Source organism: Sinohyriopsis cumingii, chromosome 7, assembly GCF_028554795.1.
Source record: "Sinohyriopsis cumingii isolate HCF-2022 chromosome 7, ASM2855479v2, whole genome shotgun sequence".
Taxonomy (NCBI): domain Eukaryota; kingdom Metazoa; phylum Mollusca; class Bivalvia; order Unionida; family Unionidae; genus Sinohyriopsis; species Sinohyriopsis cumingii.
The window spans coordinates 131480894-131490026 of NC_142967.1; positions in this window are offsets into that span (position 1 = coordinate 131480894).

Genomic DNA, 9133 nt, shown 5'->3' on the forward strand with positions numbered 1-9133 from the left:
AAAATGTTGACCCTCTAGTACTTATTTATATAGTAAATGAAAAGACACCAAGAAGAATGCAGGCTTCATGTGTTAACGTTTTATATCTGTCCACATGAATCTTGCAAACTGTCATTAATTGAACTTACACGACCTGTTTGTTATTTGATATTCTGTGTCATCCATACATGTTACATGTTACACTCCACAACAAATGGTACACATTTTTAAGAAAACCTTTGATTACACATAGTAATAAAATTGATTAAGTAGTGATTTAACTGTCATCACAATCATGATCGTGTCCGAAAACGACGAAGTCAGGCATTGATTAGTGTCGATTGCAAACTGAAATTAGATGTCAATCAGAAGTTGGGTGAAGCATCTACTATTAAAAAAGACTTTAAGCCTGCCAACAACACAAAAGTCATGCCTGAATGCAGAAACAAACAAAAATAAACCAAGTCCTTACAAGGAAACTGAAAATCATTAAAATATGTTGTTTAATGATTACGTTCAGAAGTCTATTGGAGCCTTCTGTCATGCTACTATAGACGTTTGTATTTAGGGAAATGAATTGTTTGTTGAATTTTACTTAAATTGTTGGTTTCACTTACTTTCTGTTATTTGTTTAAATACCTTGAGCCATAACAATATAGTACTTGCCATAATTTGAAGCACCTTAATTCATTTCAAATTTTGGTCAAGATTATGTTAGCTTAAAATAATAAAATTATAAACTTTTTGGACGTTTCTACCGAATTAGAAAAGAATAGACATAAAGCTTGTAAAAATGTAAAGAACACACATTAAAAGTTGTTTATTATTAGCCTTTTGGTTTGTGAACCCTCAAAAAGTTATAAAATCAAAACATATAGGTTGAGTCCGATGACGCTGCATCATCATCAGTATATGACAAGAAGTCAAAAGTGAACCACCTTTAATTGAGATAACAATAAATAAAGACACCCACCCCCAACAAAAAAATAACAGTAGATGTTGGGTCAGTCGACATTAAAATAATTGCAAGCAAATTTAAGTGATAAGAAAGAGAAGCTGACAAAATAGATAACATACTACTTACAGCTTATTTGCAATGTTTGAGGAATAAGTTTTGTTGAAAATGTTTCTAAGTAAGTAAAATCTGTTTTAAACTTAGAAGTATAGTAAATGAATGACATAGCCTAACATTTTGACTATTCATTTGTATAATGCAATGAATAGTTAAATATTTACTCGACAGTGAATTCTTTCAAATTTTGAAGTTAAAAGCTAAAACTGAGTTTGCTGAATACATAACTGCTATCCCTGTATCCCAACTAAAAGCACATCCTATCATGGCTTACCATGCATCGTGCTATAAACGATTTTTTTTCTTAAACTCGGTTGAGGATGCATATATTTGTTAGTTAGATTTAACTAAGCACCACATTGAAAGAATCAAATCTATTGCTCACAACACTGTAGACAAGCAGACGAATAGTTTGATGAAATAATTATGCCAAACAAACCTATTAACAAGGAACATTGTAAAGGAATATTGCAGTACACAAGAACATCAAGGTGAGAAGAAGCACAATTAGATTATTAATCTCTCTTTCGGCATTATTTGGCCTTTCTCCATTCAGATTAGTAGCAGAGAATACACGAGTATATGGGGTTTGATTTCAATTGATTTGTCCCTAAAGGAGTGTTCACCACAACAGATTTGCAGGAGCAAGCACTTTATCGATAATGAAAGGTGTTGTCCTTAAGAGACAAACCTTGTCGCTGAGTGAAACCTGTGCAAACTCAACGGGTCATCCATGGTCTTTTTCTATCTATTCTCCTCACATTTAGTTTTTTTGTGCACATCATTGTCGATTCTTACACCGGATACCTGATAAGGTTTTCCGTCTGTCTCTCTGTTCATTAGGTCAACATTGAGAAACAGTGGTATTAGTGGAATCTGTGGATTGTTCAGACATGGTATAACTTGGGACTTTTATAGCGTTCATTTTCAAAGTATTATTTATTTTTTATGTTGAATTTATGTTAAAAGGCTGCGGAGAAATAAGTATCGGAGTGGCAAAGCAGCGAACAGTGATAACATCAGTCAGTAATTCAATATTGCGCAAGAATTCTCATTTTTCATACCCTTGATTGAAACATCACACAAAACACGAAAGCACCTAGTTGAACAATATATGTTATGCCATATAAACCATAAAAAGACAAAGTTGTATCATAAGAACATATAAAATTGAACTTTAGCAGATGACAAAAAAGGTGCATATCTTGTGCGAGGCAGCCCATATTTTATTGAATTTAAAGAGGATAAGTTTGAACTCTTCTTGTCATGTGGGGCCTCCACCTCTAGGGAGGTTTCTACCTCACTGAACTTTGAGTATAACGAAATTATGATTCCCCTTAAAGCATCATGATATAAAAGTTTAACTGATCTGGAGGGATGGGAGAGTTAAGACTTTTACAGAAACATACTTCTGACCTGTCTCCGTGGTGTATTGGTAAAAGGCAGTTTCCGAAAACGAAAAAAGCGTCAGTTCTTGATATCACTATATCTTGAAATAGCAGCCCTCAAAAGGCTCACCAACACGCTCACCAAGTGTTATATATACCATGCCCAGTGCCAGATTACACATTAAACACACTAAGCACGTGCTTACTGCACCAGCCCAACTGGGGCACCAGAAAAATTCAAATTAATTGTTGATGATAACGTTGAACGAATTCAAAAGACCATCTGGATCTGCATGTATGAGTATTTTGATTTTGAATGATGGCAACAATGGTATTTTCCTACCTTTTTAGCTTTTAATAGCTTTTTTTGTTGTTTTTGTTTCACATTTTGTAGTGGGGGGCGGGGGCATAATATTTTCAGTGCTAAGGGCCCTGGAAGGCCTTAATCTGGCACTGACCATACCCTCAGTTGCAAGTTAATTGAGCGTTTGCTGTTCTGGCCCAATACAATTACGTGGGAGAACGTGTCCTTTGGAATATAACCATGTTTTTGTTGTTGATGACAAGTAGATAAAGGGCGTTTCATACCCCGAAGGAAAGGTTATTGCCCCCAAGGATATTTCCTTAATACAGTAGTATTCAACATCTTTTGTTTCTCTAAAGTATTCTATGAATTTTTTTTAAAAATTCAATATTGGTTGGGTTTGGGTTTTTTTTTTTTTTGCATCCCTCAGGGTTCATTATTGTTGTGCCCTCCTTGTCAAAAGCACGACTTTAATTGATTACTTTGGTGTCCATGTTAGGTATCATTGCGTTCATCTACACCATAGATTACAGTTAATGTCAAAATTGTTTGGATTGAGATCATTGTTCACTTTCTAGTTAAATGAAATGTGGGCTCAACAAAATAGTTTTGTTATATTATCTTTACATGGATGTAGAGATGGGCCTTGACTAATTAATGATGTAAGATTCTCTCTTAGCAAAGATTGTTATGCAATTAAATCTGTTATTCACAGCTAATATATTTCGCAACAATTAGTATCAGTACATGGATAATGCATCACTATAAGCTAGCTCTCTCTTTCTGTCTTGTACTCGAGCGATTGCCCATAGACTTTCTATCATCATGTGTGGAGGTATCTTCTTAGATTAGCAGTGCTGCGTAATCTGTTTGACAAGATGATGATATCAGAGCCTAAAGCATCTTGCTCAGTTTGAGTTGACCAAACAACCTTTGTCATAGGGCTGTGTTGGCTAGGTCAAGGTGTTTCCAAGTTGAAGTAGTAGATTGGGTAGAGGTCAGTAAAGTCTTTTTGTCATATCTGGAGGCCGGAGTCCACGTTCTGGTCACGTCCTTTGTAGCTCAGAATTTGGCAGCAAATGTGGGCCACATTGTTGGCATAATCTAAAAGGATTTCTTGGCCAGCTAACGGTTACTGCTGAGGTGCAGGTTTTCACAGTGATACCGAGCTTGTCAAATACCATCGGGCTGCACTCCCTGTTATTTAGCTGTCTCACATCCTGGAAGGCAAAGAATATGTACTGGTGTGTGGTGACACCCTCCAGTGTGCAGATTGGCCATGAAAACTGACTTAGCTGGGTGTCTGTGGTCATGGCATAAATGACCGTGGTGATCGAACAAGTAAAATTGCAGCTCACGGATTCTGCAGTCAAGGAAAGACAGGAGCAATGATTTTGAGGATGTGGCCCTGTCTGTCTTTCAAAAATGATCTTGCAAAATATATACTGCCTTACAACCATCTTTCAAAATGGCGAAAGGCGAAGGCCTGTTCCATGTCCAAGTTTGCAACGATGACCAGCATAGTCATCACCTGGCAACATTAGTCAGGTTTGCATCAGCAGACTGAACTAGAGTGGCGACTTTTTGTAGGGCCTCCTCATTTTCAGCATGATGGATTCAGCCAAAAGGCAACCATTTGCTTTGTCATTCTATGCAGAAGTCAACTGGCTAAACATTTTATTTTCCATGTAGATTTTACTGCTGCTTTTTATCTGAAAGCAAGTAGCATTCTTTGCCAGTTAGCAAGACTTGAGGAGAAATCAGAGAAAAAAATATTAACGACTTTCCTAGGGACTTAATGAGGATGCAATAACATCTATTTGGCTAAGTAGTGTAGTGATGCCTAATGGGATGGGGTTGCACCTTTCTATCAGAATTTGGCATTCTTTGAGAAAACAGCTACTTATTATGACCAGATTTGCTATTAGACATATAATACTACCTGACACTAGCTTACTGGTGAAACCTAACACCTAAATGACCACCTGTCAATATTAATTCGATACTGAAAGAGACTAATCAGTCCACTATTCAGTGCAAGACAAGTTATAGGTATTACACCTTTTTTTTATCCAGTTAGATAATTAAGTTAATTAACCTATATGACTGATCATTAACATTATGCAATACAATCTTTTCTTTAAAATAATCATTTTACAGTGTTTCTGAAAAAGAATATAACATATATGCAATGAGAAAGAAGTGCTTTGATCATATAGCATATGGGGCCATGGTACCTCAGTGGCTAGCGTGCTGGACTTACCACCGATAGTGTGGGGATTCAAATCCTACCACTGGACCAGCCTGAGTTACCAACCATGGTGTGTCCCAGCGCTAAATAACCTATTTCTGTTGATGTGTTGTAAAGCCTCAAACAAAACAAAACTATATCATATATACAGTGTACAATCTTACAAAAAAAAAGATTATTTTCCAGACCATTGTGGATTTGTGAACATTATGCTGATCGATACGAGTTACCTCATGACATACATATAGTAGCACATTCATGGTAATAAATCTGTATTGTTTCAGGATGAATTGTTTAGAGAGAGGACAGCTTAGCTTTTCTGACATAAAGACAATCATTCATATATATATATATATATATATATATATATATATATATATATATATATATATATATATATAGATATATATACACACACACACACAAACACACACACACACACACACACATTTGAGGGCTGTAATCTAACACTCTTATCAAATCTTCATCATGACTGACAATTATATTTAATCCTGTTCTGCATGGTAGACAGTGTGCATCCAACAACACTGATGTATTAAGCAGGATATAACAGAATGTGCACTTAACCTTTATATATAAAACAAATTGGCCAAAGCTGCTATCTTAAAATCTTCCACTTATAGCTACCTATCTCCATTTATAAATGGTGTCACATGATCCTGCTAGTTCCAAAACACTTTCTGATATCAATGATTTTTATACTGGAAAAGTTAGAAGAACTGAAATTTAGTTTTGAATATATGAAAAGGGCATAACTTTTTCTAGATACCAACTGTTCAAGGTTTGCTTGTTTCCTACATGAAGAATTCAGTGAATTGATCTTTGAGTTTCCCCATTCTTTAGTATATTACCAACATTGCTCTCAATATCTATACAATCTAGGAAATAGTTTATATATGCTCAAACAGTTTTATAGCAATGTCTCAAGGACCGTGCATAAGCATGATGCAAAAGTGCTATTAGACTTTGCCTCAGATGGCTTAGTGTTATATTTTACTGGTAAATGACACCTAAAGATGGAGGATATTGTCCTAATTCAGCCAAAGCACCAATGTTGCCAGTACTCACTGAAATAGACTTGGATATATTAATAGTCACTGTTAAAAATTAACTTTAAAAAAAACAATTTAAGCATAGATATTTTTTGTTTTATTCATATTAATGTAACAGTATCCCCAAACTTCATCCAGGAATAATTGTTTTGATACACCATTTTGGACTGACTATTCGATATATGAATGGTTTTGTTAATTAAAAAACTGAACTGAACTGAATTGTAATAACAATGTTTCAGCCATTTCTTTTCTCAACGTTGAGTGGTTTTAGTGCAGTCTTGCTTAGATGTTTATCTAGTTGAATGTACAGATGTGTGAACACTTGGACATGACTAAATAATGATCCAAGCCATGGTGGCATGCAGAGTAAATTTAATTTTTGCTAACCCCAATTTTCCCCATAATTCTCAAACATTTTTTTTGAACGTATGCCCTGTAAAAGTATGGGTTGATTGGCATTATTTGTACAAACTTGAAATGTCTTTCAGCCAGGATTCTTTATTGTCAGATTTCTGTTCAGCAGTTGTTGTGAAGTCATTTAAAGCTCTTTCTCTTTTGCTATTTTTCTACAGCAACAGCAACCATATTTGATGGAGAACTGGTACAACTTTTGCTCAGAATATCATAATGCTAGGATCCTTTCTGTCAAATTTAGTCAGATTCTATGCAGTTTTTGAAATGAGTGTTTTCTATGTTTAGTAATGACAACCATAATTTCAAAAAGAAGGTAAGTAATAGGTCAACATTAAAATTCATGTAGATGAAACATTAATTTAAGTCTCTCCAACCAAATTAAAACTAATTTAACACTGAATTTGGGACAATTTGAACTTATCAACAACAACAAAAAATTTTCCCTCAAAGAGACTGATGCTCCATAATGGGCAAAAAGAATTTCCAGGAACTCAAGATAAGACCATTTTTTTTCCTTTTACGTGCTGAGAGTTGAATTTTTCAATGATAAAAAGATTTTCAAATTAGCTGCTGTGTTGGATGTCAGAATGGCACCACTTTTATTTAGGAAGAAGTAGACATTAGAAGTCTTCTGGTGAAAACTCCATATGACCATCAATCAGGAGGACCAGTGAGAACAAGATTTTCAGGGAAGTCAACGTGGCATTAATATTGGGTGTATATTTGACACCATTTTCATCATGGACCAACTAGGTATCATGAAAGTCTATTGGTGAAAACCCCATGCTTATATACTATCCATTTCTTCAGAGTAAAGAACAATGTTTTTCAGATGGCCACCACGGTGTCCAATTTGTGGGTAAGTTTGCATCCTTTTCATTCTGAACCAAACTCTTCTGATGAAAACTGATCTCAGACTGACTTTACATTTAAGAGGAGTAGCATTAACAAGATTTCAAAATGGCCAGCTTGATGGCAATACTGGACATCAGATAAGCACCAGTTTTATTTATGACCTACAAGACATTATAAGTCTTCTGGTTAAAACCCCATGTTGATACGACATGTTTTGCAGGAGTAACAATAACAAAATTTTTTCAAGATGGCCACCATGGCAACTGTACTGGATGGGTGAGCAGCACCATTTTCAATCTGGACCAACTAAACATCATAAGAAGTATCCTGATGGAAACCCCATGTCAATATGACTTTGCTTAGAACGAGTACTGATAACAAGATTTTCAAGATGGCTGCTGTACAGCAATATTGGACTCAGCACCATTTTGATTTAGGAGCAACTAGACGTTATAAGACGTCTTGAAGTGAAAACCCCATGTTCATATAACTATCAATTCAGGAAGAGTAGCGATAACAAAATTTTCAAGTTGGCCCATGTTATGGCCATAGTAGTCCAGACAGGCACCTTTTTCATGCAGGATCAACAATATATCACATGAGACATCTTATAAAAACCCAAGCCAATGTGCCTTTCAGTTTAGGCAAAGTAGCACGAACAATATCTTAAAGATGGCTGTCATGCTGGCCATACCGGAAGTCAGAGTGGCACTGTTTTTATTTAGGACCAACTAGACATCATTAGAAGTATCTTTTAGTGAAAACCCTATACTGACATGATCATCCATTCAGGACAAGCAACAAAAAGATTTTCAAGATAAACACAGGATGTCTAGGTGTAACCATTTTCAACGAGACCTTGGGATGAATATGTGTGTAAAGTTTCATAGCAATCTTCCAAGTAGTTTAGGAGAAGCAGTGATAACTAATAGAAAGACAGACATTAGATGACATACCATCTCATAAGCTCTTCTGGTCTATGACCAGTTGAGCTAAAAAAACATCTGATTTATTCTTTCTGCTCACTAACTTCAAACAAAACAACTGCTTCATACAAAGCTTCTTCCCAATCTAATTAAACAAGTACATTCCAAGAAGCATCTCTCCCAATGCAGCCAAAACTACAGTAAGACTAAAACTTTTACTAACAGAACTTGAAATGGAAGTCAATAAATATATCCAAACTTAATAATTTCTTTACACACAAACACCAAGAATTTGTATTTGGTTAGTCTTTGTCATTTATGTCATTAATACTCTCCTGAACAAAGCATGTAAATTCAAATAAAATATTCTGATAAAATATATAAATATAAAAAATCTTCTAAATAAGGAAGGAATATGTATGTCTGTTTGCTTGTAAGCTGTTCAATCCTCATCAATACACACTGAAATGAGGATTTGTCTGCTTACTTGTAAGCTGTTCAAGCCTCATCAATACACACTGAAACTGGAGGATTTGTCTGCTTGTTTGTAAGCTGTTCAAGCGGGGCCCATAATGGCCGAGTGGTCTAAAGTGCTCTCTGTTACGAATCACTGCCATCTTACTTCTGTATGCGTGGGTTCGAGTCTCGGATTCAGCTAATGTGGATATGTGAGAAGCTTGCCAGTAGCTTCTCGTGGGTCGGTGGTTCTTTCCAGGGTTTTCCCGGGTTCTTCCTCCACCATTAATACTGGCTGCCATGTGTGGCCTATCGTGTGCTGAAAAATGGCGTTAAACCCTACAACAACAAGAAGCTGTTCAAGCCTCATCAATACACATTGAAAATGGAGGATTTGTCTGCTTGCTTATCA